This window comes from Triturus cristatus, chromosome 7 (genome assembly GCF_964204655.1).
Source record: "Triturus cristatus chromosome 7, aTriCri1.1, whole genome shotgun sequence".
NCBI lineage: Eukaryota > Metazoa > Chordata > Amphibia > Caudata > Salamandridae > Triturus > Triturus cristatus.
Window position 1 is genome coordinate 10,752,211 of NC_140590.1, and position 12,021 is coordinate 10,764,231.

The window sequence follows — 12,021 nt, forward strand, 5'->3', positions numbered from 1 at the left end:
CCCATGCTAAATGATATTTTGCTGTTTGGGCACTCGTTCTAATCTTGCTACACAGACATTAGTATCCATCTGGTGAATTCATGATAGCGCCATAAGGCAGCTGCCTACAATGGCCCTAACATAGCACCGGCCACGGCCAGCAATCACAAACCCTTCACCAGTGCTTCACCCCACCACCGCCAGCCCCCATCTCCCCCCCACACACACCTTTTCGGACCTGTACATGTTTCTTTAACTAGCTCGACAAGCCTCAGTTGGATTACTGGCAGCTGGCGTGCCTTTCGGTTGTTAGTTGCTTGTTTACGAGATGCAGAGGAGCGCCAGCCAGCCAAGAAAGCGGCCAAGCCTCGCCCGAAGTTACAGAACAATGAAACATTACCCTATAACTGATGCAGCTCGTGCACACATACATTTGTATATACATTATTTGAAAGGTTGTTTCTGTAATATTACTCCACAGTGCTCCCATTCGTGGGCCATCGCTGGATCTAAACAGAACTTCGGAGCACATTCTCTGGAGGGGGGGGGGGGGGGGGGTTCTGGGGTCTGATGGTGCACAACAGACCAGATCATGCTCTCGGGTGGGGGAGGAGGGTTTTCATGGGGTCTGATGGTGCACAACAGACCAGACCATGCCAAAAACATTACCATTTACAATACCAACAACTTTAAACTTTGCAAATGTGAGACCTATTGCATTGCAAATGCTCTGTGTGTGTGTGGGAGGCTCTGTGTGTGTGGGAGGCTCTGTGTGTGTGGCTCTGTGTGTTAAGGGTCCAAACTGGCCTTTTTGAGCGGAGGCTTCAGCACCGCTTCTTCCAAACTCGAGGAAAACCCCCAGATGCAGGGGCTTGATTCAGAGTTCAGTCAGATGGAGAGCAGGACTCCTGGCTGCTAAGGTCAGGACATGAGGGAGACCAGTTTCAAGTGGGGAGCCCGATTTAACACTGAGCAGGTATTGTTCTGTTGTTGCGTCAAAGGAGTAAAGCGCGATACACCTGCCGTGGGGCTGTCTTTGGACACATTCAACCTGAGACACTACATTAAAGGAGTTAAAAAATGTAGCCTTGCCTGGAAGGGAGGTGTACAGTGTGCAGGAGGGTGAGATGCTGACGTCCTGCTGCAGTGACTGCATGGAAGGGAGGTGTACAGTGTGCAGGAGGGTGAGACGCTGACGTCCTGCTGCAGTGACTGCATGCATGAGAGGTGTACAGTGTGCAGGAGGGTAAGACCCTGACATCCTGCTGCAGTGACTGCATGGAAGGGAGGTGTACAGTGTGCAGGAGGGTGAGATGCTGACGTCCTGCTGCAGTGACTGCATGGAAGGGAGGTGTACAGTGTGCAGGAGGGCAAGACACTGACGTCCTGCTGCAGTGACTGCATGGAAGGGAGGTGTACAGTGTGCAGGAGGGTGAGACTCTGACGTCCTCCTTTAGTGACTGCATGGAAGGGAGGTGTACAGTGTGCAGGAGGGTGAGACGCTGACGTCCTCCTGCAGTGACTGCATGGAAGGGAGGTGTACAGTGTGCAGGAGGGCGAGACGCTGACGTCCTCCTGCAGTGACTGCATGGAAGGGAGGTGTACAGTGTGCAGGAGGGCGAGACGCTGCTGTCCTGCTGCAGTGCAGTGACTGCATGGAAAGTAGGTGTACAGTGTGCAGGAGGGTGAGATGCTGACGTCCTGCTGCAGTGACTGCATGGAAGGGAGGTGTACAGTGTGCAGGAGGGGGAGACGCTGACATCCTCCTGCAGTGACTGCATGGAAGGGAGGTGTACAGTGTGCAGGAGAGTGAGACCCTGACATCCTGCTGCAGTGACTGCATGGAAGGGAGGTTTAAAGTGTGCAGGAGGGTGAGACGCTGACGTCCTCCTGCAGTGACTGCATGGAAGGGAGGTGTACAGTGTGCAGGAGGGCGAGACGCTGACGTCCTCCTGCAGTGACTGCATGGAAGGGAGGTGTACAGTGTGCACGAGGGCTAGACGCTGCTGTCCTGCTGCAGTGACTGCATGGAAGGGAGGTGTACAGTGTGCAGCAGGGCTAGACGCTGCTGTCCTGCTGCAGTGACTGCATGGAAGGGTGGTGTACAGTGTGCCGGAGGGCGAGACGCTGACGTCCTGCTGCAGTGACTGCATGGAAGGGAGGTGTACAGTGTGCAGGAGGGTGAGATGCTGCTGTCCTGCTGCAGTGACTGCATGCAAGGGAGGTGTACAGTGTGCAGGAGGGCGAGATGCTGCTGTCCTGCTGCAGTGACTGCATGGAAGGGAGGTGTACAGTGTGCAGGAGGGGGAGACGCTGACATCCTCCTGCAGTGACTGCATGGAAGGGAGGTGTACAGTGTGCAGGAGGGTGAGACCCTGACATCCTGCTGCAGTGACTGCATGGAAGGGAGGTGTACAGTGTGCAGGAGGGCGAGACGCTGACCTCCTCCTGCAGTGACTGCATGGAAGGGAGGTTTAAAGTGTGCAGGAGGGTGAGACGCTGACGTCCTCCTGCAGTGACTGCATGGAAGGGAGGTGTACAGTGTGCAGGAGGGCGAGACGCTGACATCCTCCTGCAGTGACTGCATGGAAGGGAGGTGTACAGTGTGCAGGAGGGCTAGTCGCTGCTGTCCTGCTGCAGTGACTGCATGGAAGGGAGGTGTACAGTGTGCAGGAGGGCTAGACGCTGCTGTCCTGCTGCAGTGACTGCATGGAAGGGTGGTGTACAGTGTGCAGGAGGGCGAGACGCTGACGTCCTGCTGCAGTGACTGCATGCATGAGAGGTGTACAGTGTGCAGGAGGGCTAGACGCTGCTGTCCTGCTGCAGTGACTGCATGGAAGGGTGGTGTACAGTGTGCAGGAGGGCGAGACGCTGACGTCCTGCTGCAGTGACTGCATGGAAGGGAGGTGTACAGTGTGCAGGAGGGTGAGACGCTGACGTCCTCCTGCAGTGACTGCATGGAAGGGAGGTGTACAGTGTGCAGGAGGGTAAGATCCTGACATCCTGCTGCAGTGACTGCATGGAAGGGAGGTGTACAGTGTGCAGCATGAGAGGGTGAGGTGAGGGGTTGATAGTGCCTGCTTGCATGTGAGGGTGAGGTGAGGGGTTGATCGTGACTGCTTGCATGTGAGGTGAGGGGAGGGGTTGATAGTACCTGCATGCATGTGAGGGTGAGGTGAGGGGTTGACAGTGACTGCATGCATGTGAAGGTGAGGTGAGGGGTTGATAGTGACTGCTTGCATGTGAGGGTGAGGTGAGGGGTTGGCAGTGACTGCATGCATGTGAGGGTGAGGTGAGGGGTTGATAGTGACTGCATGCATGTGAGGGTGAGGTGAGGGGTTGATAGTGACCATGCATGTGAGGTCAGGGGTTGACAGTGGCTGCATGCATGTGAGGTTGAGGTGAGGGGTTGATAGTGCCTGCATGCAGCATGTGAGGTGAGGGGAGGGGTTGATAGTGCCTGCATGCAGCATGTGAGGGTGAGGTGAGGGGTTGATAGTGACTGCTTGCATGTGAGGGTGAGGTGAGGGGTTGATAGTGCCTGCTTGCATGTGAGGGTGAGGTGAGGGGTTGACAGTGACTGCATGCATGTGAAGGTGAGGTGAGGGGTTGACAGTGACTGCATGCATGTGAGGGTGAGGTGAGGGGTTGACAGTGACCATGCATGTGAGGTCAGGGGTTGACAGTGGCTGCATGCATGTGAGGGTGAGGTGAGGGGTTGATAGTGACTGTGTGCAGCATGAGAGGGTGAGGTGAGGGGTTGACAGTGACTGCATGCATGTGAGGGTGAGGTGAGGGGTTGATAGTGACTGTATGCAGCATGAGAGGGTGAGGTGAGGGGTTGATCGTGACTGCTTGCATGTGAGGGTGAGGTGAGGGGTTGATCGTGACTGCTTGCATGTGAGGGTGAGGTGAGGGGTTGATAGTGACTGCATGCATGTGAAGGTGAGGTGAGGGGTTGATAGTGACTGCTTGCATGTGAGGGTGAGGTGAGGGGTTGATCGTGACTGCTTGCATGTGAGGGTGAGGTGAGGGGTTGATCGTGACTGCTTGCATGTGAGGGTGAGGTGAGGGGTTGATCGTGACTGCTTGCATGTGAGGGTGAGGTGAGGGGTTGATCGTGACTGCTTGCATGTGAGGGTGAGGTGAGGGGTTGATCGTGACTGCTTGCATGTGAGGGTGAGGTGAGGGGTTGATAGTGACCATGCATGTGAGGGTGAGGTGAGGGGTTGACAGTGACTGCATGCATGTGAAGGTGAGGTGAGGGGTTGATAGTGACTGTATGCAGCATGTGAGGGTGAGGGGTTGGCAGTGACTGCTTGCATGTGAAGGTGAAGGGTTGATAGTGACTGTATGCAGCATGTGAGGTGAGGGGAGGGGTTGATCGTGACTGCTTGCATGCGAGGTGAGGGGAGGGGTTGATCGTGACTGCTTGCATGTGAGGGTGAGGTGAGGGGTTGATAGTGACCATGCATGTGAGGGTGAGGTGAGGGGTTGACAGTGACTGCATGCATGTGAGGTGAGGGGTTGACAGTGACGGCATGCATGTGAGGTGAGGGGTTGACAGTGACTGCTTGCATGTGAGGTGAAGGGTTGATAGTGACGGTATGCAGCATGTGAGGGTGAGGGGTTGATAGTGACCATGCATGTGAGGGTGAGGTGAGGGGTTGGCAGTGACTGCATGCATGTGAGGGTGAGGTGAGGGGTTGATAGTGACTGCATGCATGTGAGGGTGAGGTGAGGGGTTGATAGTGACCATGCATGTGAGGTCAGGGGTTGACAGTGGCTGCATGCATGTGAGGTTGAGGTGAGGGGTTGATAGTGCCTGCATGCAGCATGTGAGGTGAGGGGAGGGGTTGATAGTGCCTGCATGCAGCATGTGAGGGTGAGGTGAGGGGTTGATAGTGACTGTATGCAGCATGAGAGGGTGAGGTGAGGGGTTGACAGTGACTGCTTGCATGTGAGGGTGAGGTGAGGGGTTGATAGTGCCTGCTTGCATGTGAGGGTGAGGTGAGGGGTTGATCGTGACTGCTTGCATGTGAGGGTGAGGTGAGGGGTTGATAGTGCCTGCATGCATGTAAGGGTGAGGTGAGGGGTTGACAGTGACTGCATGCATGTGAAGGTGAGGTAAGGGGTTGACAGTGACTGCATGCATGTGAGGGTGAGGTGAGGGGTTGATAGTGACCATGCATGTGAGGTCAGGGGTTGACAGTGGCTGCATGCATGTGAGGGTGAGGTGAGGGGTTGATAGTGACCATGCATGTGAGGTGAGGGGTTGATAGTGACTGTGTGCAGCATGAGAGGGTGAGGTGAGGGGTTGACAGTGACTGCTTGCATGTGAGGTGAGGGGAGGGGTTGATAATACCTGCATGCATGTGAGGGTGAGGTGAGGGGTTGACAGTGACTGCATGCATGTGAGGGTGAGGTGAGGGGTTGATAGTGACTGTATGCAGCATGAGAGGGTGAGGTGAGGGGTTGATCGTGACTGCTTGCATGTGAGGGTGAGGTGAGGGGTTGATCGTGACTGCTTGCATGTGAGGGTGAGGTGAGGGGTTGATAGTGACTGCATGCATGTGAAGGTGAGGTGAGGGGTTGATAGTGACTGCTTGCATGTGAGGGTGAGGTGAGGGGTTGATCGTGACTGCTTGCATGTGAGGGTGAGGTGAGGGGTTGATCGTGACTGCTTGCATGTGAGGGTGAGGTGAGGGGTTGATCGTGACTGCTTGCATGTGAGGGTGAGGTGAGGGGTTGATCGTGACTGCTTGCATGTGAGGGTGAGGTGAGGGGTTGATCGTGACTGCTTGCATGTGAGGGTGAGGTGAGGGGTTGATAGTGACCATGCATGTGAGGGTGAGGTGAGGGGTTGACAGTGACTGCATGCATGTGAAGGTGAGGTGAGGGGTTGATAGTGACTGTATGCAGCATGTGAGGGTGAGGGGTTGGCAGTGACTGCTTGCATGTGAAGGTGAAGGGTTGATAGTGACTGTATGCAGCATGTGAGGTGAGGGGAGGGGTTGATCGTGACTGCTTGCATGTGAGGTGAGGGGAGGGGTTGATCGTGACTGCTTGCATGTGAGGGTGAGGTGAGGGGTTGATCGTGACTGCTTGCATGTGAGGGTGAGGTGAGGGGTTGATAGTGACCATGCATGTGAGGGTGAGGTGAGGGGTTGACAGTGACTGCATGCATGTGAGGTGAGGGGTTGACAGTGACGGCATGCATGTGAGGTGAGGGGTTGACAGTGACTGCTTGCATGTGAGGTGAAGGGTTGATAGTGACAGTATGCAGCATGTGAGGGTGAGGGGTTGATAGTGACCATGCATGTGAGGGTGAGGTGAGGGGTTGGCAGTGACTGCATGCATGTGAGGGTGAGGTGAGGGGTTGATAGTGACTGCATGCATGTGAGGGTGAGGTGAGGGGTTGATAGTGACTGCATGCATGTGAGGTGAGGGGTTGACAGTGACGGCATGCATGTGAGGGTGAGGTGAGGGGTTGACAGTGACTGCATGCATGTGAGGTGAGGGGTTGACAGTGACGGCATGCATGTGAGGTGAGGGGTTAATATCCTGCCGCACTGTGACTTCATCAGAGCCCGAGTTTTGAGGGGGGGGCGTGGGGGGGCACAGAGGCTTATATATGAAGGGGTGTTGAGTGAAGGCTGCTGGCAGGTGGCCTGGAGGGGGGGGGAGGGGGACTCGACTTCACCCTGTGCTGTCCTCGCTGGGGGAGGGGCTGGATTCCTGCTGCTTGTCTGGAGTCTCCATGGGCTCGCATAAGCCTCATACATGTATCGCGATAGGTCATTTCTCCTTCAAAGCTCGTGATGCGGAAGAATCGGCAGAAAAGAGAGCTTTGGGGCTCAGCTGGATGTCCTGGGGGGGGGGGGGGAGAGGCGCCCACAGCCCCCCTCTAACTAAAGTACACGTGATCATCCGAGCACAATCACCAGATATACTGAGATAGGTTTGTTGTGTTTTTAAGATGAGAGCAGCAGCCTCACGAGATGGGCCTGTTACATTGTATCATGTGTGCTCCGTACAAGGTTCAAGTATGGAAGCTTGCAATAAACCTTACACTGTTTACACGTGTGTTCCATGCAAGGTTCACATGTGCTCCGTGCAAGGTTCAAGTATCGAAGCAGAGAGCTTGCGGTACACCTTACATTGTTACATATGTGCTCCGTGAAAGGTTCACGTGTGCTCCGTACAAGGTTCACGTGTGCTCCGTACAAGGTTCACGTGTGCTCTGTGCAAGGTTCAAGTATCGAAGCAGAGAGTTGTGTTACACCCTACATTGTTACATGTATGCTCCTTGCAAGTTTCAAGCATCAAAGCAGAGCGCTTGGAATAAACCTTACACTGTTTACACGTGTGTTCCATGAAAGGTTCACATGTGCTCTGTGCAAGGTTTAAGTATAGAAGCAGAGAGCTTGCGGTACACCTTACATTGTTACGTGTGTGCTCCGTGCAAGGTTTACGTGTGCTCTGTGCAAGGTTCATGTATGTTCCATCAAGGTTCAATCATCAAAGCAGCGAACCTGAAGTACACGGTACTTTGTTACATGTGTGCTCCATGCAAGGTTCGTGTATTGAAGGAGAGAACTTGTGCTACTCCTTACATTGTTATTTGTGTGCTTCCTGCAAGATTCATGTGTGCTCCGTGCAAGGTTCAAGTATCGAAGCAGAGAGCTTGTGGTGCACATTACATTGTTTACATGTGTGCTGCTTGCAAGGTTCAAGGATTGAAGGAGACGCTCACAGTGCACGGAGGACGTGTGAAGGAAGCGAAAGAGCAAAGTGGTTCCAGACCCATCACTTTGTAGAGAAAAATATATATGTATGTATATAAGTAGGCATGTATGTATGCATTCATGTACATATGTATATACATATGTATGCATGTATGTGCACATGTTTGTATGTATGCATATATGCATGTACATAGGATCCGCGTTCGAACACGGAAAAGAAGAAAAACTGATGTCTGCATGCCGGGAGGGGCATATATAGCTCCACTGACGTCATGTCCAGGGACGACGTCCGGGCGGATCCGGACGGCGCCGCCCCACGGCGTGCAGCGGTGCTGCTGCCGGGAAAAGTTTTCCGGATGTACGTGCATACGTGTATGTACACATGCATGCAGAAATATGTATGCATGTATGTATGTATATGGGACGTCTATAAAATGAACCTACCAAAAGGCAGCAGAGCTTTTAATGAAAGACCGGTTCTACAACTGTCAGAGACGACCCTTGCAATGAGCGCATGCTGAGGTATTTATTTATTCATTCATAGATGCATAGAGACAGTTGCGGGTAGACGCATAAGGATAGTTACGGGTAGACTCATAAGGACAGTTGCGGGTAGGCACATAGGGTCAGTTACGGGTAGATGCATAGGGACAGTTGCGGGTAGACACATAGGGACAGTTACGGGTAGATGCATAGGGACAGTTGGGGGAGAGGCATAAGGACAGTTACGGGTAGACGCATAAGGACAGTTGTGGGTAGGCACATAGGGACAGTTACGGGTAGATGCATAGGGACAGTTGGGGGGAGATGCATAAGGACAGTTACGGGTAGATGCATAGGGACAGTTACATGCATAGGGACAGTTGCGGGTAGACATATAGGGACAGTTGTGGGTAGGCACATAGGGACAGTTACGGGTAGATGCATAGGGACAGTTGTGGGTAGAGGCATAAGGACAGTTAGGGGTAGACGCATAGGGACAGTTACGGGTAGACGCATAGGGACAGTTGTGGGTAGACGCATAAGGACAGTTACGGGTAGACGCATAAGGATAGTTGCGGGTAGATGCACAGGAACAATTGCGGGTAGACGCAAAGGGACAGTTACATGCATAGGGACAGTTGCGGGTAGACATATAGGGACAGTTACGGGTAGATGCATAGGGACAGTTATGGTTAGACGCATAAGGACAGTTGCAGGTAGACAAATAGGGAAAGTTATAGATAGACCCATAGGGACAGTTACGGGTAGAGGCATAGGGACAGTTACGGGTAGACGCATAGGGACAGTTACGGGTAGCCGCATAGGGACTGTTATGGGTAGAGGCATAGGGACTGTTATGGGTAGAGGCATAGGGACAGTTGTGGAGTTGAAGATCGACTGAGGTGGTGGTGCGTAGTTTCAGGATAAGGAGTTCCATACTCTAGTGGTACTACCTGGGAAAGTTTGTACCATGAGTCCTTCAATTTTTGAAGGTTTGGAACTCTAGCAACTTTGCTCCAGCATTGCGCGATGGTTTGGTGACCCCTGATAGCTTCAGTTTGCTCGCTACGTAGCAAGGAGCGGATGTATGCAAGCCCTTGTCTTTGTGGGTGATACGGGCAGTCTTGTATATCGCCCAGCCTCCTACTGGGAGCCAGTTTAGAGTGATGGCCTTGGGTGAGATATGGTTCTTTATTTTTGCCCCATAGACGAAGCGAGGTAATCACTTAATGGCGTAACTTGACAGTGCCATGTGGGAGAACATGGGTGGGCGTAAAAGGGAGGTACCATCGCTACCCACCTGTTGACACCAGAGATCCATCGCACCGCAGCACCTGGCTGGCTCTATACTCCCAAGCGTCAGACATCTTTTTCTTACCAACCCCCAAAGCTGCGTCAATAACCCTAGACTCAGCCAACGCTTCATGGGCCTGGCCATGGCTCAGTGAACAGTCTCGGGTTTGTGCAGATTGGGTCACCTTTCCCTGAGCAGAGCAGCTCTGTCACTCGCTTCCAAACCGGCTGCATTCTCAGGCAGCCCCAGACCATATGGTAAAAATGTCACCATGTTCAGCAGCACATTATGGAAGCTGCGGAGTGTGCCCTACGAGGGCACTTTGGTAGCAATCTACATCAACCTGGGATGGTTAAACTGCAAGAGTTTGAAGTGAGCACCTGTAGACGCCCATGCAGTGTGCCCCTTCGCTTCATCCAGTCGTCCTGTCCCCCCACTCTCCCATCTCGCCCTAAACTCTACCCGGCAGGTACCATCAGCGGCTCTTACAGCAGCAAACAGATGTTACAGCGTTTCTCCCAGTGCTTACTGTCAGGATTGTTTGTGGGGGTCCTGTGTTCCACATGTTTAGTGTTCTCCACACCCCAGGCATGGTGTTTCACGTGCCTTCGATAGGTTTGTGTATTAAAGTGTAGAAGCGGGAGCGCATAGTTGTGGCTTACGTCTCCAAGTGTAAGCAGAGTACCGGTGTTGTGTAGGTCTTCTAATAGCCAACTCCACAGAACATCACAACTTCTCTCTTGGCCTCAGCCCACTCAAATGGGACTCAGGAAGGGCCCAGCCTGGCACACCAGGAATGGAAGGATTGCAGCGTGTAAGATCCCAACCGCACAATGTAGGAATAATGCACAGCTTGTGACTCTATAATAAGATTCATGCTGGGATCGCAGCTCGTAAGAACCCAACCACAAGATGGGGGAATAACGCACAGCTTGTGACTCTATAATAAGATTCATGCTGGGATCGCAGCTCGTAAGAACCCAACCACAAGATGGGGGAATAACGCACAGCTTGTGACTCTATAATAAGATTCATGCTGCACACCCACTGCTACGGGTAAGTAACTTCTTTTATCAGTGAATCTACATAACTGCGCATAGCAGCCGATCTACTGATGCCACCCATCCTGCAGCAGTATCATAACTGCATCTCGAGCTCAGATTAGATTGTCTTTTGCGTCGGGTGTTAGATCTGATGCTGATGTTTGACTCGAGTGAGTATTGCCTGCATCTTTCACCTCGTGGAAGTCCTGATGTCTCAGATCTGAATCCACTGAGTGATGGAGCAGTCATGACTCAGCAGAGCATTTCTGGGTCCTCCCCTCTGCAGGGTCCTCCCCTCTGCAGGGTCCTCCTCTCCGCAGGGCCCTCCTCTCCACAGGGTCCTCCTCTCTAAAGGTTCCTCCTCTCCGCAGGGTCTCCTGTCTGCTCGGTCCTCCTCTCCGCTGGGTCCTCCTCTCTGTAGGGTCCTCCTCACTGCAGGGTCCTCCTCTCCGCAGGGTCCTCCTCTCTGTAGGGTCCTCCTCACTGCAGGGTCCTCCTCTCCACAGGGTCCTCCTCTCTAAAGGTTCCTCCTCTCCGCAGGGTCTCCTGTCTGCTCGGTCCTCCTCTCCGCAGGGTCCTCCTCTCTGTAGGGTCCTCCTCACTGCAGGGTCCTCCTCACTGCAGGGTCCTCCTCTCTAAAGGTTCCTCCTCTCCGCTGGGTACTCCTCTCCGCTGGGTACTCCTCTCCGCTGGGTACTCCTCTCCGCTGGGTACTCCTCTCCGCAGGGTCCTCCTCTCCGCAGGTTCCTCCTCTCCATAGGCTCCTCCTCTCCGCAGGGTCCTCCTCTCCGCAGGGTCCTCCTCTCCGCTGGGTCCTCCTCTCCACAGGGTCCTCCTCTCTAAAGGTTCCTCCTCTCCGCTGGGTCCTCCTCTCCACAGGGTCCTCCTCTCTCAAGGTTCCTCCTCTCTGCAGGGTCCTCCTGTCCACGGATTCCTCCTCTCCACAGGGTCGTCCTCTCCCAAGGTTCCTCCTCTCCGCTGGGCCCTCCTTTCCTCTGGGTCCTCCTTTCCTCTGGGTCCTCCTCTCCGCTGGGTCCTCCTCTCCGCTGGGTCCTCCTCTCCGCTGGGTCCTCCTCTCCGCTGGGCCCTCCTCTCCGCTGGGCCCTCCTCTCCGCTGGGCCCTCCTCTCCGCTGGGCCCTCCTCTCCGCTGGGCCCTCCTCTCCGCTGGGCCCTCCTCTCCGCTGGGCCCTCCTCTCCGCTGGGCCCTCCTCTCCGCTGGGCCCTCCTCTCCGCTGGGCCCTCCTCTCCGCTGGGCCCTCCTCTCCGCTGGGCCCTCCTCTCCGCTGGGTCCTCCTCTCCGCTGGGTCCTCCTCTCCGCTGGGTCCTCCTCTCCGCTGGGTCCTCCTCTCCGCTGGGTCCTCTTCTCCGCTGGGTCCTCCTCTCCGCTGGGTCCTCTTCTCCACTGGGTCCTCCTCTCCGCTCCTCTCCGCTCCTCTCCGCAGGGTCTCCTCTCTGCAGGGTCCTCCTCTCCAC

General features: G+C 54.4%; 1 protein-coding gene across 3 annotated transcripts in view; it reads left to right on the forward strand.

Moving 5' to 3' along the window:
- The window catches only part of BCAM (basal cell adhesion molecule (Lutheran blood group)), a 444,431-nt gene that overhangs the window by 187,133 nt on the left and 245,277 nt on the right, over positions 1-12,021 (forward strand). The window lies entirely within an intron of this gene.